At 41.1% G+C, this 23,697-nt stretch overlaps 1 protein-coding gene across 8 annotated transcripts in view; it reads left to right on the top strand.

Annotated features, from left to right (window-relative positions):
• The window catches only part of thrb (thyroid hormone receptor beta), a 284,472-nt gene that overhangs the window by 132,465 nt on the left and 128,310 nt on the right, over positions 1-23,697 (top strand). For all 8 annotated transcript variants that reach the window (XM_082186756.1, XM_082186758.1, XM_082186757.1 and 5 more), the window contains one exon: positions 21,088-21,154. The gene's annotated coding sequence lies outside the window, so the exon portion shown is untranslated. The remainder of the gene's footprint in view (positions 1-21,087; positions 21,155-23,697) is intronic.

Raw genomic sequence — 23,697 nt, 5'->3', positions numbered from 1 at the left:
TGCCCACTGCCCAGTGCCCACAAACACTACGTTCTGCATGTCTCAAGGTTTCTGTAAAAACGAAACCAACATGCATTCGCTCTGCTCAGGCGGACAGTGCTCTCAGTGTTGTAAATGTGCCCACTATCCCGCACCCACATTCACACATAGACATGACAGGTCTTACGGGACTCGCCCAGCCCTCCCCCTCTCGGTTGACCACCGCAGAGGAGTCGAGCGCGGGCAATCTGCCCGCTGTTGTCAGCGCGCCCCCTGCCTCAAATGTCATAAGCGCGACGCTTATGTTGCAGCACACTGAAGCCCCTCTGTCGCTGAGCGACCAGAGCGCGCTTCGCATTCAACCCCTAGCCATTCGTGCAAACGCATGGGCAAGGCTACCCGGGGTTTCGAAGTGGGTGCTAGACATTATAGAAAGCTATTCGCTACAGTTTCGCCGACGCCCTCGCCACTATGCGACACGCGTCGAAACCACGGTAAAAACAAACAACCACGGTAAGCACACCTACTTCGAGATGAAATTTCGAAACTGTTGAGCAAAGGGGCCATAGAGCCCTTATCTCAAGCTCAGAGCGAAGGAGGGCTATACAGCAGATACTCCCTGGTACCGAAAAAAGACGGGGGTCTCAGACCCATACTAGATCTAAGGCAACTGAACAGAGTGCTTGCGAAGGGTTAGGGTTAGATCAGAATGCTCACGACCAGAAAAATCCTCGCGCAGATTCGCCGAGGAGATTGGTTTGTGTCAATAGATCTGAAAGACACGTATTTTCAAATACAGATAGCGTCACGTCACAGGCGATAATTGAGATTCGCCTTCGAGGGCCAGGCATATCAGTACACAGTCCTACCGTTCGGCTTGTCCCTAGCACCCCGTACATTTACGATGTGCATGGACGCAGCGCTCGCACCCCTCAGACTACAGGGCATGCGAGTATTGAACTACTTGGACGATTGGCTGATTCTAGCTCAATCTCACTCGGTGCTCATAGAGCACAGGACCATTTTACTCGATCACCTCGAGAATCTGGGTCTCAGAGTCAATTGTGCGAAGAGTTCTCTGTCCCCCAGGCAGATAATATATTTTCTGGGCACAGAACTGGACTCGCTGTCTATGATAAAGCGACTGTCACCACAGCGCGTACTAGACGTTCATCGCGCAGCGAGCTCTTTCCGCTGCGGCGCATCTGTCCCGCTCAAGAAATTTCAGAGGATGCTAGGTCTCATGGCCTCAGCATCATCAGTACTTCAGCTGGGCTTGCTTCGCATGCGCCCGCTACAGTTCTGTCTGAAAGCGTGAGTGCCGCGCAGAGCGTGGGCTTCCGGTCTGCTTCGTCTCAAGGTCAATCAGAAATGCATCGCAGCTCTGAAACCTTGGAAAGCAAACGACTGGTACCAATCAGGTGTAAGCCTGGGGACTTCCTCGAGTGTGAAGGTAGTGTCTACGGACGCATCCACCTCGGGATGGGGAGCGCTGCTCGAGGGCAGACCGTTCTTCGGCCAATGGTCAGAACGGGAGAAGCTTCTAAACTGCCTCGACATGCTGGCAGTAGACAATGCGCTGACGCGTTTTTGTCCCCAAATACAAGGACACCACGTCCTGGTCCGCTCGGACAACATGTCAGTGGTGTCCTACGTAAATCGCCAGGGCGGCCTCAGGTCCCGAAACCTGCACAGGCTGACAGAACGCCTCCTGGTGTGGGCTCAGCGCAATCTGCTCTTGCTGAGAGCAGCGCATGTGCCAGGGCTCTTAAACGTAGGACCGGACAGACTGTCCAGGAACCATGTTCCGACAGGCGAGTGGTCTCTATACCCACAGACAGTCCAGCTGCTGTGGAAGAAATTCGGCAGAGCGGAAGTAGACCTGTTCGCGTCTCAAGAAAACGCTCACTGTCTGGAATTTTTCTCCAAGAGCAGGGACGCGCTGGCTCATGTATGGCCCCGCCGCCCGCTCTATGCCTTTCCTCCCGTCTCTCTCCTGCCTCAGGTGATAGAACAGATCAGGGAAGAAGGATGCTCAGTGCTACTCGTAGCGGCATTCTGGAAAAACCAACCCTGGTTCCCAGTTTTGATGCAGCTAGCGAGCACTGCCCCATGGCCAGTGCCAGTGAGGGGGGACCTCCTCTCTCAGGTCATGGGCTCGATTTGGCATCCGCGCCCAGAGCTGTGGTCCCTTCATGTTTGGGCCATCAACGGGTACCCGCTGACCTCCCAAGCGGAGTGTTAAACACGATCACGCAGGCTAGAGCTCCGTCTACGCGATGTCTCTATTCCTCGAAATGGTCAGTGTTCTCCAGCTGGTGCACAGCTTGTGGCGTGTCGCCCCCAGACTGTGGGGTGACGGAGGTTCTCTCCTTCCTACAAGAGCTGTTGGACAAGGGCAGGTCCCCTTCCATGCTCAAAGTTTATGTGGCGGCCATAGCAGCGTTCTCAAAAACAACGCTTGGTCAGTCAATAGGAAGGAACAATTTAGTCATCCGCTTCCTTAGAGGAGCTAAGAGACTGAATCCTCCCAGACCTCCCTCAGTCCCTGTATGGGACCTTTCTACGGTACTGGAAGCCATGAAAGGTGACCCATTCGAGCCTTTACAGACGATTTATCTTAAACACCTGTCTTTCAAGACAGTGTTTCTTCTGGCTCTTGCTTCAGTGAAGCGCATAGGGGACTTACACGCGCTCTCAGTAAGCGCGACGTGCATGGAGTTTGGGCCTAATGACTCAAGAGTTATACTCAAACCTAGGCACGGTTATGTTCCAAAATCCCTCAACACACCGTTTAGGGCGCAGGTCATTTCCCTGTCAGCCCTACCGGTCTCTGACGAGGAAGGAGACGCGAGCTTCCTTTGCCCAGTCAGGGCATTAAGAGCTTATGTGTCTCGCTCATCTGTCTTCAGACAGACGGAGCAGCTCTTTGTTTCGTTCAGCGGACGTTCCAAGGGACTAGCCACGTCAAAACAGAGCCTATCCAGATGGATAGTTGACGCCATTGCGCTGGCGTACACTTCCAAGGGCATGCAGTGCCTGTTGGGAGTCAGAGCGCACTCCACGAGAAGCATGGCTTCATCGTGGGCCTGGTCAAGTGGGATTGCCTTGCAAGATATATGTATGACGGCAGGCTGGGCCTCCCCGTCTACATTTATAAGGTTTTATAACCTAGAGGTTCCCGCCTTACAGGCCAGGCTGTTGTCGGTCTAAATAAACCAGTACTGTCTGTTCTGATGTTATCGGTTCAGAATACTGTGTCCGCTGAGCACTGCTCGCTGAGCACTGTTCGCTGATCGACCATAAAATGCTTATGTATTAGGCCCTCTGTTATTTTCAATATATATGATGCCACTTGGAAATATTATAAGGAAACATGGAATTAGTTTCCATTGTTATGCTGATGACACTCAAATATATATTTCATCACGGCCGGATGAAAACGCAAAATTTTCCAAATTGACAGAGTGTGTTAAAGATATAAAAGATTGGATGACCCGTAATTTTCTTTTATTAAATCCAGACAAGACAGAGGTAATACTTATCGGTTCAAAAAACCGCCCACAAAACCTCACACAATACAACTTTAACATCATAGGATGTCCAGTTACTTTATCCTCTACAGTAAAAGACCTGGGTGTTATACTCGATTGCAACCTGTCTTTTGAAAATCATATTTCATATGTTACAAAAACAGCATTTTTCCACCTTAGAAACATTGCTAAGCTACGTAATATGCTATCAGTTTCTGATGCAGAAAAGTTAGTTCATGTATTCATGACCTCGAGACTGGATTACTGTAATGCTTTACTAGCTGGTTGTCCTGCATCCTCAATAAACAAGCTACAGTTAGTCCAAAATGCCGCCGCTAGAGTTCTTACTAGATCAAGAAAATATGATCATATAACACCGATTTTATCATCACTGCATTGGTTACCTATAAAGTTCCGTATTAATTACAAGGTATTGCTACTGACCTATAAAGCCCTAAACGGCTTAGCTCCAGTCTATTTAACGGATCTTTTATCATCCTATAATACATCGCGCTCTTTAAGATCACTAAATTCAAGGCTTTTGGTCATACCTAGGATATCCAGAACCACCAAAGGAGGGAGAGCATTCTCACATTTGGCTCCAAAACTCTGGAATAGTCTTCCTGATACTGTTCGTTGCTCAGACTCGCTCTCCCAGTTTAAAACTAGATTAAAGTCGCATCTCTTCAGCCAGGCATTCATATAATCCTACAGTTCAAACTACAATCCGGCCTCTAGCTCATAAATGCCAGAGGAGAACTGGCCCCCGACTGAGCCTGGGTTCTCCCAAGGTTTTTTTTTTCTCCATTAGGTCACCTGATGGAGTTTTAGGACACCATTAGGTCACTTGATGAAGTTTTTCGGTTCCTTGCCACTGTTGCCTTTGGCTTGCTCAGTTGGGGATATTTTGGGGATATTTAATTAAATTTTATCAATCAATAAATTCCTCTTGAAACAAACTTTGTTGTATTATTTTAATTTAATACTGTGAAGCTGCTTTGATACAATCTGTATTGTGAAAAGCGCTATACAAATAAACTTGACTTGACTTGACTTGACTTATGGGCAAATGAATAAGACCCACAATTTTCCATCAGTTCAGGCCGTACTCCGCCCTGTCTGTATGATGTAATTTGCGTCTGAGGGACGCTGCTATATGTGGAAGAGCGCGGTTCCGCCCCTCCCTCTTCCCGGACTCCCTGTGAGTTCCCTTGGTGATTGTGCACTATATGAACCCCAGTCTTTCGCCCTGGGTCTTTGGTGTCAGATCCCAGCACGCACGGCGTTTTACATTGGGTCCCCTAGCGTAAGATACTTACGCAGAACGAGAGACCTCTCGTAAGAGAACGTACTCGGTTACTAACGTAACCTCGGTTCTCTCTAGAAGAGGGAACGAGTACTGCGTATCTTGCCGTGCATGCACACGCTCTGGTTCGCTTCGGCGATGAAAAACCAGATATCAGCTGCTTGCGAGCCGGATTTATAGGCCTAAGCCACGCCCGTTTCGGCGGGATGTGACGCAGTGAGCGCGAAGCACACTCATTTGGTCTGACGTCACGCTAGGCCTCGCTCGATAGGCTGCTGCAGTTGCCGCGGAACAGCCAATAGGCACGCGAGCTGTCTTGCCTATGTCTGTATGCTGCCGCAACGCGTTTTACAATAATACAAATTAAGGATAATTTTTTGGCTTCAATATCTCGTGGAAAAGGGATTTTCCCCTAGCATAAGATTCTTACGCAGTACTCGTTCCCTCTTCTAGAGAGAACCGAGGTTACGTTAGTAACCGAGTACGTTATCAGCAACTTTTATTTAAAAAAAAGTTTTGTCAGCATTGTGATTCTCTTTGTACACATATACACTAGTAGACGTATTCACGTTTAAACACAATTTAAACAACGTATTATTCAATGCATTACTTCTATATAGATTATATATTAAGTTGCTCAAGCAAATGGTAAAATATTTAACCATGTACTTACATTAAAATCGCATACATTTTAATTTAAAACTAATATATTTGCATAATTTAAAACTTTATACAATAAATCTTGCATGACACAAAGAACTCCACGAATGAGACGAGTGTTGTAAAGTAAAAAGATGACCGTGAAAAATAGTAGTATTTGATTAAATGCATTTGTGGTGAGATTACTACATTTTATTTAATTAAATGCATTTATGATGAAATTAATATATTTTCATGTCAATCTGTGTTCATTTTGACCACGAAACATGTGCTGTCACTTTAATTCAGCGCGTGCTGCACAGCAAAAATAGACTCTGTGCGGAAACGATCGCTGCACTGCTGTATACGCACCACTCCTGGAACGGATCGCCGGACCGCATCTGCGTGCGGTGTGAAAGCTCTAACCTGTTAACATGGGTGCGGAAAAAAATACGCACTGCAAACGGAGTATGTGTGAAACGGGCGTTAGATGAGTTTGGAAGTTTTTTGTATGTCTTAATTTGGGGAACAGACACAGTCTCTATATGATGATATTTAGGTGAAAGAGTCTCTATGTGATGGGATTTATCTGACCTTGGTGACGTGAGACAGCTAGCAGATGGTCGGTTTAGCCAGTCTGTCTGCTTCCTGACCTGAGCCCCAATTCATGTTTGAGCTCTAAGACTATGTGCCATATTACTAGAGTGAAGAGCAGCACCATCCCAGGAAGGATGAATACCATCTCTTTTCAACAGGTCAGGTTTGCCCCAAAAACTTTCCAATTGCCTATGAATTCTATATTATTTTGACATCGTACTTGCGAGTTCACACACCTCTTTAACATTAATTTTAGTGATCTCCGACTGGCGGAGTTGAACATCATTAGTGCCGACGTGAATAATAATCTTAGAGAATTTACGATTAGCATTAGCCAGCACTTTTAAATTTGCTTTGATGTCAGGCGCTCTGGCTCCCGGCAAACATGTGACTATGGTGGCTGGTGTCTCTATTTTCACGTTCCGTGTAATAAAAACGCCATTAACTAGGGCAAATTCAACAGGATTCACAGTGGGTGTTTCACTGAGAGGGGAGAACCTGTTTGATGTTGTAATCGGAACGGAAGAGCGGTGTTTTGTCCGCGACTACAGCATCTCACAATCACCCAGTGATGTTGAGTAAACTATATTTAGCAGTACAAACAACAAGGAATTATAGTAAATAATGATTAAAAACAGAAAGATATACAAAGCTTACAGACGCAAACCAACGCAACAGCAGCAGCAGCAGCAGCAACAAGGCAGACAGGAGCAATCAAAGACAATCGAAGACAGCCCGCCCCGAAGCCAAGTTTCCAAGTCCATTGTTGTACTATACTGTATGTAAAATGACAATAAAGTTCAAGTTCAAGGTATGAAGTACAATTCTCAGCAATTTCAATTATAGTGTCTTGGATCTTCCACCATTGCTCATCTGGATCAAACCTGTTCATCACTTCCACCGCATAGATTGGAGATATGTTATCATCGTTGTATTTCTTCTGACTTGCACTGTTTTTACTTTGGCCATGAAGAGTTGATGGTCTGTGCTAGTGAGAAGCACCAGTGAGAGATTTTAAAGTTAAATTTTTAATTTTAAAGTTACTTTTGCATTAAAAACACCCATAACATAAAGAATATCCTTTTGGTTTAGCACGTTTTGGACCTTGCTGTAAAATTGTTCAATCTCCGCTTCACTTTCTATGATATTTGGGGATATTTAATTTAATTAATCAATCAACAATACTATTTATCAGCATTACCAAATGTGGACGTTTTCCACTAGAAACAAACATTGATGTATTATTTTAATTAATACTGTGAAGCTGCTTTGATACAATCTGTATTGTGAAAAGCGCTATATAAATAAACTTGACTTGACTTGACTTGACTTTCATGTGAAGTAGGTGCATAGACTTGTAGTATAGTGATATTTAGTGGTTTGCCATGAATTCATATGGCTATCCGAACCATCCAGTCTGAAGGGTCCACTGTTGGTATCCATATCTAAAGCTTTTGAGAACTTGGAAAAGTTGTTATTTTATTTATTTTAAAAAAAAAATTTATACAGGCTAGTTCACCATTTCATTCCCCAACTCTCCCAATTTATCCGGGCATGGGACTGGCATATAGCTGATGAAACATCTATATGGCTGGGTATCAAATTGGTTTAAAAAAATTGTGGATTTCAAGTCAAGATGTTTGACTTGTTTGTTTATGTATATTTTTGGCTTTGTTGTCTATAAAATTTCTAATAGTTACTGTCAGAATACTAAAGCACACTGAATCCCTTTCAGCCAACCCACCAACTAGTCCAAAGAGTACCAAAAACTTTTTTGTGTGCTTTTTTCATTTGTGCAGATTCATTTGTGCTAAAATTGTATTGATCATAAGTGTTCTCGAAACCACTAGAAACACTTTCATATGTTCTGTGTAGAGTTTTGATGCTTTGATCAGGAAGTGCTGTCCACCCTTCCCTTTATGATGTTCAATATTTATTTCCACAAGGCAGCTCCTGTCATGAATGGCGTGCAGACAAAGCATGTGCTAGAGCATGTACTGTATGAACTCTGAGACTATCATTAGCTGGGTTTCCATCCAAACATGAAGTGAATCTTTTCAAAGTAAAAAAAAAAAGCAAATTAGGTGCATTTGCATCAAGTTGTTCGAGCGGATGACGGTGGTATTGGTAACCTAGTAACCAACAGTAAATAAAACACCATCCGCAGAAACAGCCGATTATTCACGTGGGTTTAATGTTCACAACGTCATAATTTATTCGGCAAATGCGTTTCAATCTCCCATTATTCACATTAACTCATTATTTGTGCAAGTCCAAAACCACCTTAAGCTGTCATCATATGTCAGTTGTGTTTGTTAGTTTCATTTTCATGGACTTTTAGTTTGTTTTCATTCATCACATTGAATTTCCTGCCACTCATCAGTTTCTATGGACACTAATCATCACAGCTGTTCATCATCTTGTTCATCACCTTCTGTTTATTAGTTCATCACCGTCACTTATTGTTTGTCTGGTCTCGTTTACTTTGATGTGTGTTACTAGTGTCTGTTTGCCTGTGGATCTTTAATAAATTCGTTTTGGAACTTTATTCGTGCCTTCATCTTCAACACACCGTGACAGAAGACCGAACTATAATGGATTATACAGCTAACTTTGCTGTAAAAAAAAAAAATATATATAATATATTATGAAAAGTTCTGTCGTCTTGCCATCACCAGCCCCTTTGACGACAAGACCCTGAGGTTTTTGTTCTGGATCGGGGCTAATTATCACCACTGTGTAGACCTCCCAGATACCTCTGGACTAGACTGGAGGGACGCCATTGTGTCTGGAGAGTGTCTACCCCCGGTCCGGAACACAGCCAGACCCAGAGCCTGTTTCACCACCTTCGACCACGGAGAAATCGCGACACGTCAGCCAGAGGCAGAGGAGAAGAGGACAGCGCTGACCCTCACCCTGGAAGAGGAGCCCCACAGGGAATCTGAGCCTGTGACACCTGTGGCTGAGGGTATACTGGTGGAATTAGAGACTGATGACTGGCTGATGGACTTCAGTGCAAAGGTATCAACTCTCACCCTATCCCACCCCATTTCGTGTTCCTCATCTCTGTCTTTAGAAAGCACTATGAACTCTTCGGAATCATTTTGCTCGGATTCTTCATCGCTGTTTCTAGTCAGCACTATGAACTGTTTGGTCTTTGATTGGTCTGAATCATCATCGCTGTTTTTAGACAGCATTGAGACTGCTTCATTGACCTGTTGGGAATTGGAATTACCGTAATTTATCTCGTCAAGTCTCCATCTTCCACCGTCACTGCAGAGTTCAGCCAGTCCTCCAGCCCCGCCTCTGCTGGAGGTTTTCAGCCCTTCGCCATCTCTGGAAATGCCCTGCTGTGACGCTCCTCCTTGGCTCCTCCCACCATTCGGCTTCACCAGACACCCTCTGCCTTGCGGCTTCACCGGGTTCCCTCATCCCACCAGTTCCCCCTTGGTCAGTCGTCACACCACTTCTGCCATGGACTTGCGGGCTTTCCGCTGCGCTTCGCTCCTCCACCCCTACGGCTGCAGTGGGCTCCTCCTTCCCTTTGGCTTCGCCTCTGTCCTCGGTCACATAGGCGTCACCTCAGTCCTCGGACACTCTGGGTCCGTCTCAGACGCTCGTCGCCGCGTCATCGCCGCGTCATCGCCTAGGCCTCTAGCATTAGTGAACTGAGCATTAGTCGCACAGTTCAATCGGCTCCCCGTTAGGGGTGGGCGATATGAGCTAAAATTCATATCACGATATTTTCCACTGTCCAGACGATATTGATATTATATAGCGATATGAGAAAAAAAAATCATCCAGCTTCTCAGTTGACATGTACATGGTCTTGAATCTTGGGTCCAAAAAGGTAGCCATGGTGAGTAGCTCATATGTTGCAGGGTCAGTATACTTGTCATTCAAGTAATTGAGAACCTTAGTCTTGATCTCCAGTTCAGTATCACCCTCTTTTGGATTCAGAACCTCTGTATTTAACAAATGGATGACAGACTTCAAATAGGATGTTGTATGCTTCAGTGCTACTGTGACTGACTCCAAGACCATGATGCCTGTGGATCTTTATTAAATTCGTTTTTGGAACTTTATTCATCATCTTCGTGTCTTCATCTTTTATACATGATGACACAAGCGAGCGTAAAACCTTTTAGCGAATTTAGGGATTTTTTTCCTAGAAATTTGGCATTTTCTACCCTCGTTTCTGATGCGATACTTTAAAATGCGCATAAAAACAGTGTGATGGAAACATAGCAATTGTGTCAGTGATATGAGCTTCCTGATCCCCAGGCATTCATTTGTGCTTTCATGCTCAAATTTACATTAGCCAGTTGGTTTTTAGCTGAATTAGCTGAATTAGAGACTTATCATTCCAGAAGGTTTGGAGGACACTGGCTGATAGCATGGCTCCTTGGCAACTTAGAATCTATGTTCTTGGCCTTGACAGAAGCTAGAATCACTTATAACAGATTTGGAGACACTGGATGACTTATGTCAAATACCTTACATTTTATTGAAATGGAGATTAAAAGGCTAAATGACAGCACAGAGGTGGGAACATGTCCTTCATTTAAGCAAGGTCTGTACCTGGAGTAGTGCAATTTTGATTATTACATCTAAAATTGTCATAATTAAAAAATAAAAGTCATTTTTCCTACCCTGATTTTAGCCTGTTTAATTTGAACACTCTGTTTGAAGGGGTGTGTTTGCTGTGAGACTTCAGTGTAAACGCCCACTGCTGTGATTGGCTAACATCTTTGCATATGAAACAGCTAAGTATTACATGTGGAATTCTCTCAAACTTTTAGCACTTGTTTACTATTACAGCTCTCAAGGTTTACTAATTGTGAAAAGTGTTGATTTATAACATTATATTTAGATCTATAGCATATTTAGATCGTGGCATGAAAGTTTGCTGTGGATGAGCATTGTAGCCGATCAAATACATGTTGAGCGCATGAATGCAGCAATCTGGTCATTGTAACTTGATTTGTGCACACTGACAACTGCTTTTTATCATAAATAACATTGCTAACAAATTGTAAATTAGAGATTCGTTTATTCTAACTAAAAGTTTTGGCGAGAGTCCAGAACACTTGCGCTGTTTGATTGACAGTTCCAGCGATTGTAAAGGGAGCGTTCTTTGATCGCTTCCTATAAATAATTTAATCACAGTTTAAATAACAGATTATTTTAATCCTACTAAGAGAAACAATGCGAAGACACAATGCGATTTTGAGACAAAAACATCTGACTGTAGGCATACATGAATCATTGCATATCAGAAGTCACTGGTGATTTTGGTTAGACATGTAAACATAATCCGTACATGTCAAACGATCTGTAACGAAGCAAAAGTGACACAGTAAAACCTTTTTTACTCACATATTTTTTTTATTTTTTTTTTTACAAATTTCAGGCTCTCTGCAAATCCAATGCAGCGACTGTGATTTTCCACAACCTGGCACTGCACAACATTTTGTGACATTTTTCATCATCACAAGTGGTTACAAGAATTACACAAATCAACACAATATAATATTTTGTCATCATGAAAAATTAAAGGTTCCTTACAACAGACTTAAGGATGATACATGTTTTCAAAGCCTTTGTGTTCAAAGGTTTTGACATTTTCTTAAAGGAAGTAAAACGAGACTTTATATCAGAGAACATTCTAAAATTGCGATTACAATAAATGTTTCTGGCTTTGTGAAGATGAAATTTACCCAGAAGTAATAATCCAGTATTATGAAGATTAACATCCTTGAAAATAGTGTCATCGAATAAAAATAAAATAAAAAAAATGTAATTTGTGTCTATAGTAGGGGTGTAACGGTTCACAAAATTCATGGTTCGGTTCGATACGATACACTGGTGTCACGGTTCGGTACGTTTTCGATACAGCAAAAAGAAAGAAATGCCAGAGAAATTTCCATGATTTTATAATTTTTTTAAACTAAAACTAACATCATAAAGTATGGTCATTTTTTACTTTGAGCAATGATGGAGCTATACTTGACTCTTCTTAGGAGCATATAAAACAAAAACAGCTCCTTTATAAAAAAATTAAATGTAATATTGTTGTAGTAATAAACAAAGGTTTATTTTATTTCAGATTAACATTTGAGGGCAGCAATTTTATTCAAGTCGAAATAAAACTGACGTAACGTTACTTGAAAGCACAATGTTTCTTCCTGGCTTCCACGTCAGCGCAGTTTGATCCGTTATTAACGGAGAAATGTGAATGCTTCTCACTAGATCTCCCAACGATGTTATTACTTAAGTGGCGAATTCAAATGCTTTCTTTTCTGGATCTCTTTGCGCTGTGTAATAACTTGATCAAGATCAGCTCGCGCTGCATTGGTCCAAACTGATAAACGGTCCGTGAAGCACAAAATAATAGTGCAGTTTCGTTCTGCTTTCATTACGTTTGTCATTTGATGTTGTGCAATGTTGTGGTCGATTATGAGCGCGCTTGCCGTGCACCTACATTTGAAATAACGAAATGTTGTTCGGCAGGAAAAATGGTCCAACGAACGGTTCAATACGAATACGTGTTTCGTTACACCGCTAGTCTATAGGCATGGCATGTGCCTTTGGATCGAGTGCACTGTAGTAAAATAATGCTTACGTGCACAGGCGCGTCAGTCTTTCTTTACAAAGTGACATCGCCAACAACTTGTTTGGCATGCATAATACAGTGTTATTAGTCGTTTCCGCGGTCGGTACTTTTGACGACACTAGTGCAAAGAAAAAATGTTTCTGTTTTTAGCACATCGTTGTCGTGTAATGGACACTAACTGTGCGTTCACACTGTCCACCCTGCCAACAACGCTGTAGAAAGATTTGTGGACGCTCTGACGTAGATCGAATGCTTGGTCTTGCAAACTTTATTTTAAGGGGCCGCAAAGCAAACAAGCATGTTGATCGGTATTTGTGCAGACTGACCACAAGTAGGCTGTAAGTTAACCTCATGAAATCTTTTTAATGTGAAAGTAAGAAATTGATTGATGAAAAGAACTCAACAATTATAGTTACATGTTTGCTAACGAAATAAATTAAAAGCCATGTGTGTGGTGTGGCTTTTGTGTTCATGGTTAAGTTCTATTCAACATACAGTTTATAGGAGACATTTACTAGCCTTGGTCTTTAATTAACATTAATTTGTGTGCAACCTACATTACAATAACTGTCCTGGTTGAAGTGTAGCCTTAATGCAATTGGTCAAATCGGTGTTGTTTTGAGCAAATTAATTTCATTCCAGCTGAAAAACAACCGTTCTATCGCGAAAATGTTGCCTATAAATAGTGTTGCGTGCCGCCTTATCAAATTCACATGAACAACCTCTCCTCCATTTTGCTTGGTAACCAAAGTTTACAGGGGTGCTTCTCAATATCCCTCCTCGTCTCTTCGTTCCTCCGTCCTACATCCTATGACCAGGAAACCGATCGAGCTCAGCCATCTTGAAGGACAATTTAATTCTCTAATTGCACCGCGAGGAGGCGAGGATCGAGGAGTGAGGAGGTTTCCAGAGGAGTCATGAGCGAGGATACACGGGTGTATCCTATGCGAAAGTGTTTTATCGACTAAACGTGACGCACGTATCAATTCTCCTCCCCCTTCACATCGGTCACAATCATTTTAATTTATACTTTACCTTTGCAGTTTATATAAACCACACATCTCACATATTTCAACAGGGTATCTAGCTTTATTATTATTTATTATGAATTTCTTATTCAGGTTGTATATTCAGGAAAGAAATACTACAGAAATAAAAGTAATCAAATAATAACATTGGATAGTTTTTGTTGTAAAAATTAAATACAAATGAATGCTTACAATTAAAGTTACAGAAGTTATTCAGTCAAGAGCAGTGAGATATTTTCTTTTTGTCTTTCGCAACAGGTTAATTTGGCTGCTGTCACTTAAAGAGCGTATGCACGGATCCAATATACTGCTACACAACATGTGTTTTCTCTCAACTATTTATGTTCCAAAACTATTTACCTTAATACTCAGCAAGAAGGCCTTTTTTGTTGTTTTTTTTGTTTGTTTTTTTACCGTTTAAGTGCAATAAGCCATGCAAAAGAAGTTAATTTGGTACTCACGAGTTTCTTGAACCCAAACCGTCTGCTTAAAACCTTAAAACCTAAAAAATTTAACTGATTTAAACGTGACTTGAGGCCAAATCACTGAAGTGGTTTGACTAAGACTAAGAGGCATTTTGGAAACGCTCTTGAAGGACATCCTCTGATGTTATGGGGAAGCAGTTTGGAATGGTGATCAGCAGAGGTCAAGCAAATGCTAATGCTTCTCAGGGGAAAGACGGGCTGTGAGGAATGTCGCATCTGAAAGGTTGGTTTCCTAAAACCCTGCGCTCTGCCATAGATATACTGTATCCTGCAAAACAAAGACAGGGCTCATGCTTACTGTTAAGCATGAACTGAAGGTTGCATAATAGAACCATTATATATTCCACTTTTGGCCATGTCTGTGAAAATATCTTAAAGGTGAAGTGTGTGTGTGTGTGTGTGTGTGTGTGTGTGTGTGTGTGTGTGTGTGTGTGTGTGTGTGTGTGTGTGTGTGTGTGTGTGTGTGTGTGTGTGTGTGTGTGTGTGTGTGTGTGTGTGTGTGTGTGTTTGTGTTTTACTTTCACCCATCCCAGTTTAGACTCAAGTTTATGTGTAGGCTCAACTATTAAGTAAGCCATTTTTAGGTTCTGCAATTCTCTGCTTTTTTGTGCTATCCAATATGTCAGGTTCCTCAAGTCAGTGACTCAAATGTGTGTCTGAGTTAGGATTGCATGTCTGTCTAAACCAAAGAGGTGTATAATAAGAGAGCTATACCTTAGCATTTCCATTCAATATCACTGGCGGTTGTCCTGCACACGGGTGGGTACCCGACGGGTGAACCGCTAATATTTTATAATATTGGAATAATATTTACGTTGCCATTTGAGGTGAGGGTCAGGACTCAATAGGCATGGGCGGACTATGGGTCCAATTGTCAAGACTATTTCGACTCAGTAAGGCACCCACTGATAGACAGCTGCTTATTTTCTTATCTGCTTAAAAACAGTCATATGCTTATTTGTGTTCAAGGTTTCTAATTAATACGCATTTTTCACAGCGTTAAGCATTCTAGTCTATCGTGCTGCAACTGAAGTGATTGACAGCGTCAGTCATTATAAAGGGAGCGCTCTTTGCTCCCTTTCTGTATATAATCACAATTTGAAATATAGCTGCAAGCAGCGATATGGGGCCAAGCCCCTGAAGCAGCTGCAACAGTGGTGCAGAGCAGGAAGAGCAAAAACAGCAGAAGTTAAACATGCATGAAAAAACAGCTGGTTCAGAAGTACAGGTGAAAATGAACACAGAATGAACAATAACATATATATTTCTAATCTAAGAGAAAGAAAGGTTAGCACAACGCTAGAATAATAAAGGAATCAAAATGACACAATATTCTACACAATTTTTCTAAAGTCATCCCACGTGGGACTCTAAGCCGATGTTCCATAATTCAAATGAGAATCAACTCAAAATGAATAATTTTTATATGCGCCACATGTCTTATTTATTGAGTTCTTTCTCAGATAGACACCATGTCTGGAACTGAAGCATCTTTGCACCACTTCTGGCCACAGTACCTATTGCAGTCTGGGCATGTGCCACACAGGATTCGAACCCACGACCTGAATGGTTCGAGGCTCATGGCACGTGGTTTAACTGCTTGGGCCACTCAGTTGACGCTGACTTACCAAACTGCTGAGGAGAGGCTTCAGTGTAAGAATTGGCATACAAAAGCATGTTAACCAGATTAGCATGCTAAGATATCTTAATGCTAATGTAGCTTATGGTTAACCTGATAGCTGAAGAGCCATAATGCATTCGTAAAGTGTAAAATTTTATATCATCAGGGCTTGAATTTCGGCGCGGGTATTGCGCATAATTTTAATCATTCCCGCAGGTCTCCCATTTATAATGCGGGAAATTCCCGCAAACATTGATTCACTTTAGCATGGAGGTTGTATTAGTAAATTAATCCACACAGATTATAAAATCAAATAAGTCATTTTAAAACTGTCTGCGAGACGCAATTTCACAAACAGCGTGAGTGATTCAGCGGTGCTGCGTCTTCTATCTCTCGTCTCTCAAAATGGGTTGCACAAGGTAATCGTTAAGAGCTGCAGTCGGCGATAATAGCCTACACTCTCGCGCTTCGGGAGTCGAGATAGACGGAATTGTCACTTTCATAATCAGGCCAGCATTGCATCATGAGTAACTAAAGTTTACCATTTGCACGTCTTTTTAAGTCTTACCAGTTTAAACATTCACGCGATTTTAAACTATTCGGTACTTGCGCTCTGAGACAGCAAGAGAGAGAGAGAGAGAGAGAGAGAGAGAACACAATACAACAGTAGAGAGAGTAACAAGATACAAGACAAATGTGGCTCTTAAAAGTGCCTTTTCCAATGTAATGAGGTGCTGTTTTTTTTAAAGGAGAGGGATAAAGGAACCTGCAGAGAAACAAGTATTTATATATATATCTGAGAGATGTTTTTTTTTCTCTGCACACATACATAGAGTAAAGCCGCCTCACAAACAGCTTGCGGGTAACAAAAGTTTTTTTTCGTGGATTATATCGCTTTAACAGTCAAAAACATGTGAAAATGATGTCAATTTCGGTCTTGGTGAGTATCCTCTAAACACAGTCGGTTATGTCTTAAATAAGCATAAATCGCACATGACCGTATAATGAAAACAGGATCCGTGCACTAGCTCTTTAAGTGACAGCAGACATATGTGTCTGTCATTAATTTGGTTGTCAAAACAACAAAACATAGCTTTCATTTTAAGGAATCAGGATTAATAGCCTTTGTATTTAATTTAGTCAAAATACTACGCAGTGTTATTTTACATTTGATTACTTTATTCAGTCTCTGGAGTATTTCTGAATACTACTGTTAGACCTAAGCAAAAACTTTTCTCTTTATTTCTCTTTATTGGTATCTTTATTCTATTGTATTTATTTGTGCTACTTTTTTTCAATTTAATTCAAAGATTGCAATCAAGCTTCCTTGAGTTGTGTAAATTCTTAAGAACAAAATTACCCCATTGTAAAAATGCAATGAGTGAGCATACATTTAGGCGAGATACATGTAATAATAAAAAAAAAAAAGTCTAAACTCCCCCCTCAAATAAAAAATGCCCCTTCATTAGAATCCTAAGGGGGGATCCCCCCCCATTTTCCAAAATGAAATTCAGGCCCTGATATCATGATATTATATTGTAATTAATGGCAATGTCCTTGTTTTGTTCTATTATAGTGCCACCAAGTGGTGCAGTTTCACTCCTTTTGTTTTAATGTGTTTTCAGAGTGAGCCCATACATGTGGGTGTCAAATTTGGTGAAAATATCTAATTTTGTTTTAGAGTTATAGACATTTATATGTATGAGAGCATAAAAAATGACCCATGAGCGACTTTGATTGGATTTTTTTGCCACTTACTATCAAAATTTTTACATTTGGGCATTACAGTTTTTTACAATCACTGTGACAATTTTTTGGTCTTAAACCCTTAGTCTTAACGCACCAACACACCTACAACTCATAATTGGCAAAACAGTTAATTTCATGCTCAGAATCACACATTGCAAACTAAACTCCAACACTAATTTTCAAAATACAATAATACACTAGCAACAATACACTATGTCTACCAAAACACTGCAAACATGTCTCAAAATCAAATAATTTTTCAAAACAATAACATATGTTCTCGTCCAACAGAAAGATTTAGTCAATCATAGCACAATGTCATAAAAACACTAACATCAGATGGAATTACAAAAACTGCATTATTTTATATGTGTCAGGTATGCCCTTACACAACAGACAGTATATTGTATTGATCATAGATTGTGTTTTGCACTGCAGTTTCTTTTGAAGCCTCTCTACATTTTTGTTTTGTTGGGTTTAGGTCTTTTGCTGCAGTAATTCAATAAAAAAAAGACCCATCTCAGAGTGCTTTATAGAATGTATGGTTAATGAAAAAACGAAGACAAAGACAGAATTGCTGCAATAAAGACTTGATTTGCAAAAGGACATTACTGCAAGATAACAAAAATTTGCGATATAGCTGCCATTCATTATGTGAAAAAAAAAAAAATCTTCTAATTATCTATTTGCATAATTCAATCAGCTGTTTGCAGTAACAATAGAATAAAATACTATACAAGACCACTTTTATGATTTTTGGACAAATCGTTCAGAAGTTATAAGCAAAAATAGCCATTTTTTGTATCTCTGGACTAGTAGGTGGAGCTGCACCGAAACAAAGCATGTAGCGTCAGGTCATGCTTGTGATGACATGTACCGGTCTGCATACGATAAAGCGTTGCGGAGATACAGCCTTATGTCTGTTTTAGCAAGCGCTACGTAAAATTAGTTTATGTTCGAGAGCGGTTTGACGAATCAACTTCAACTTTTTGTCGGCATGGTCTGAAGATGATCTGGTTACATTTTCGTGAAAATCGGAGCAACCGTCTAGGAGTTGTTCAAAAAAGTAGTTTTTTTCTGAGAATTCAAAATGGCGGAAAGATTTCCATGACAGAAAGGGTGACAGACGTCATAGGGTGCAATCAAATCGGCTTGAGCCACGTAATCAGAGGAAACAAGATTTTTGTTTCTAGCCTTTACGGTTCAAAAGTTAGTAGCATAAACATGAGTGAAAGTTTGGACAGCTGGTGGTGCTAGAGGGATTGAGTTAGAGACTCCAAATTTGCTATGGTGACTGTTCAGACTGTTCTCTATCAGTGTGCCACATTTCATAACTTTCCCGCAAGAGGTTCTATGGGCCGCCATAGACTTCCATACGGAAGAGGAAGCGGAAGAATAATAAGAACGCCAACGATTTCAAGAGGCGCTTACTCACTTTCAGTGCTGGTACGTTACCCCTAATACGTTTTTATTTTTTTATTTTTTTATTTATTCTACTGAGAGGACAAATGGCCAGGAGTTTCAGGAGAGAAAACCACATTTAAATGCAAAGTGAATCCACTAAAACATCCCCGATAATAAGACAGTAAAGGCTCATATTTGGCTATATGTTGTTTTAATTTATGGAGACCTCTAAGCGTCTGTATAACCTATGGTGTGATTTATGCTCATTTGTTCTAAATAGCCTGTATGGGAAGGCTGCTCACGTGATGCAGATGTTTGTATTGTTTATGATGGATGCATGTTATCTTTTTTTCTCTTAATTTTTACCATGTTGGTCTGCATGTCTATTTTTCTTAAATGTCTATTTTTCTTCAACTCTGAATGCCTAATGTTGGTTTGATCAGGCGCGCTGGAAGCTGTTTCATGCGAGGGGGGCTGAGGGCTGGGTTGGAAAATATGTGACGTCATTATGTTGTGGCTGACGACAATACATGAAATTTCTCTGTACTGTATACCTGTTGTAGCCATTAAAGAAAACATTTTTAGTTTCATATTTATGTTTAAATATTATAGGCTAATGTTATTTTTTTATTTAATAAAGGTTGATAAATTATATCTTAATTTTGATCAATGTTTTATCAACCAATTGCCTGTATTTAATAAATAAGAAGCAAATATATAAGAGACAATGTAATAAGGCATCGGCACGATCATTTGCATTGCACGTGAACTGGAGGGCGCCGAAACTCAGCTTGTGCCTCACAGATTTGAGAAATATAGGCTATCTATTATAGAAGGTTTGAAGTTGAAATGTCTACTTTTAAGCGAAACTATTCAAAATGAAAAGAAATAGGCTACTATATGGATTATGTAATCCGCATTCTCATCCTTGGGCGTCATAATACTGACGCTTTTGACATTTCGTCTACATCGAACGCACATGGCACCCTTTAGCGTCAATATGAGACGCACAGAGCTTTGTTCGGTAATGGGTAGGTTTAGGTGTAGTGTAGGAATAGGGTTAGACCGCTAGGAGGCGCCTTCTGGCCCATTTCTATCTGCGTCTCATATTGACGCTAAAGGGTGCCATGTGCGTTCGATGTAGACGAAATGTCAAAAGCGTCAGTATTATGACGCTAGGATGAGAACGGGCTGGTAATCCATATGAAATGTGCATTTCTCTCTGGTGTTCATGGCGAGATGAATTTTTGACACATTCATACTTTTGCCGGTTCTTTGTGGCAAGCTTTATGCGTGCGGTCGTGCGCCTGAGTGCGGCTATATTATGTACACGCTCATTATCCTGTATATAGCCTATTTAAGCAATTAAATTAATATAAAGGGGCGATTTGTCCACTCATGGCTTAAATTAACAACTACTAGTCGACTAGAAAAAAAACTTTAGTCGGAGGCAGCCCTTATTCCACATATTTTCGAACCAGCAGGCCATTCTGAGCGACCCTGAGCGGAATGAGCGAGCGGAGCGGAATATTTAGAAACGCGCTCGATCTCCGCTCACATGCTCTGATCGGAACAAAGCATGACAAATTCAAACTTTATTTCATTTTCTCCGTAGCTTGAACACTCACTACATTAGGCATAAGCGTTAGTTAAAACTGTCCATTTATAAAAAAATTATTTCACGTTTTTAAGTACAATATTATGTTAGTACACAGCCCCCCACCAGGCTTCCCCCCTTCCCGCGCTACTGGGTTTGATTGCTTGTGTTACTTGAGAAATTAATATTTTTTTGTCTACCTGATGTAGTAGATTTATTGCAGGTGCGGTTCAGGTTGCGGTCTTTGTCAAACGGGTCGGGTTGAGTACGGAATTAAATAAGTGCTGCTGTCAGATAACGGTCAGGTGTTCTGTGCGGGTTTACCAAACATGCAGGACACACCAGAAGTAAAGGAAAAATACATTTAAGGAAATAAATTATGCATTGTCCTGCATTATAGTAAATGGTTTGCAGTTGTTATGAAATAATATTTTGTGTAAACCTTCTTGATTATTAACTTGTTTTTGAGATGTTGTATATCTGGAGAGATTGCTTAATCATGCATTCTAATCGCTCTCAACCTTTCATTCTAGATTTTCATGTTGGGAGGGATTTGTGGACCTCAGCCGTGGCAGGACTAAGCGCTCCCACGTCTTGCTGGTAAGAAAAGTGGTATTTTTTTTTATTGCAGTTAAAGGGTAACTAAACCCTAAACCAACTTTTTTTTAATTAATGATCTGTAAGAATGGGGCTTTATTAGTGCTGTTCATTGATTGAAGTAGTTTTTTTTTACATTTGTGTTTAAAGTGTTTAAATTTTACAAAATATGGTGTAAAAACGTCTGAGTGCTGCCCTCTTCAGGTTGAACAGTGGCTGCTGCAGTTGAATTTTCCTATTGGAAGTTGTGGTACCCTCTGACGTCAGAGGGTACCAGCTAACCACGCCCTTGCCTGCAGAGAGATACGTCACAGATGCACGCCCCCTCTCCACTGGGCTCTGCCTACTTTTCCAGCATTTTTCAAATATTGCCAGTGGGTGGAGTCAGGCTCTGACCAGGGGTTTAGTTACCCTTTAAGGCAGTTTTTAATATTACAATTACATTTCTTCTCCAATTCGGTGTTGAAATATAAACAATTAAATAAATCTTATTTTCATGAAAGATTTATTCATAAATATTATACACACAGACACACAATCACCAGCCACTTTATTAGGTACACCCGTTCAACTGCTTGTTAACGCAAATATCTAATCAGCCAATCACATGGCAGCAACTCAATGCATTTAGGCATGAAGACATGGTCAAGACAATCTGCTGAACTTCAAACTGAGCGTCAGAATGGGGAAGATATGTGATTTAAGTGACTTTGAACATGGCATGGCAGTTCTGTGGCTGAAAATGCCTTGTTGATGCCAGAGGTCAGAGGAGAATGGTCAGACTGGTTTGAGCTGATAGAAAGGCAACAGTAACTCAAATAACTACTCATTACCACCGAGGTATTCAGAAGAGCATCTCTGAACGCACAACACATCAAACCTTAAAGCAGATGGGCTACAGCAGTAGAAGACTGTAAAGCTGCGTTCACACTACAAGCGACTTTGTCGCTGCATGACGCCAGTGGCTGGCGGTGAGGTCGCTAGTGGGCGTTCCCACTACTGGTTGCCTAGTAATGTTTGTGAGTGACATTCACGGATGTTGTAGACAACAAATCTGTTTTCTTGCCGCTACAAGCTAACATTTTGGAAGGAAAAGTCTAAATATAAATGGAATCAGTATAAAATGTATAATATTAAAGATGAATGAGAAACAGCCAGTGCTCTTTGCTATCGCGGCTATTTAACTGCAGCAAATGGGCAAATACTGGTCTTTCTGAGTTCACGAAACCATTCAGGCTCGGAGTCAGCACGGCGAGTACCACTGTATGTACACGGAGACATATCACGCCCCATCCAGTCAGAAACGGTCAATGTCGCGGGAAATTGCCCGCACCCCATTGAAATGAATGGTATCGTGTCGCTTTGTCGCTTGTAGTGTGAACGGGGCTTAAGGATTCTGGGGCTACAAATTGCACGGGTTCACCAAAATTAGACAATAGAAGATTGGTAAAATGGTTCAGGCTGGTGGTGGGGGCGTAATGGTGGTGGGATGGTGTAATTTTCTTGGCACACTTTGGGCCCCTTAGTACCAATTGAGCATTGTTTAAATGCCACATCCTACCGGAGTATTGTTGCTGAACATGTTTTTGCAAATTAGCTCAAAATGGAAATGAATAATTAATTATAAATATTTGGATCAGTTAATCAAATTAACTTGATAGCTGAATTTATATTACACAATTTTTTTCTGCTTGTCCAGCAAACACTCAGTATTATTCGTCTATCAACTCTCAGAAAGGATATTTTTCATGGTCACAGAAAAATATCTCTTTCTTAGTATGTAGCTGTGATCGATTCGTATCAATTGTGGATCGATGGATTCACAAGCAGGGACCAGAATCAAAATGTAAACTAAGTATTATTTAACTAAATAACCAACACATAACTAATCTAAACAAACACACAATCACGCATACATGGGTAAAATGGAAAGGGAAAGTAAATGGTACCGGAAAAAGAAACAGGGAATGAAGCTATGAAAAAAAGAGTAATTTAACCATCAGAAAGAACCATCTGTATTTTTTGTTTAAAGTACCTTGTTAGCAAGGGGTCTTCTGCTTATACTTAACCTGTTTAGTTAAATTTACGATACTTACATTGCCTTAGCTGTGGAATGAGCGTCCAGATGTGCAGTCGCAGGAGAATGTCTTGATGGTTGTGTCCAATGGTGCTGAAGTTGCAATCGATTTATTCTGTGTTGAATGAAGGAATGATGATGAAATTGCAGTGTTAGTTTGACTCTGTTATGGTCGAGGAAGTTACACATGGCTGATGTGAAAGAGAGAGAGAGGCGGACTGTGTGGGTGCTCTTTAACCTCTGAGGGAGGTCACTTAACTTCTTTAACCTCTGAGGGAGGTCATTTTCAGAAGAGTGATGTTTCTGGGTATAAAGCATTGATGAATTTCTGTCGCTCCTATAGTTTACATCAGTTGATTAATGAACCTACACGTGTGTGCTCTACCACCCAAACCACGATTGACCTTGTCCTAGTGTCAGACAAATCTAGGATAACAGAAAGTTGGGTTATAAAATATGGGTTGAGTGA

Source organism: Leuciscus leuciscus (assembly GCF_965113295.1).
Source record: "Leuciscus leuciscus genome assembly, chromosome: 12".
Lineage (NCBI taxonomy): Eukaryota > Metazoa > Chordata > Actinopteri > Cypriniformes > Leuciscidae > Leuciscus > Leuciscus leuciscus.
Note: the sequence above shows the minus strand (reverse complement) of the source record. Positions and strands in the feature narration are given on the sequence as shown.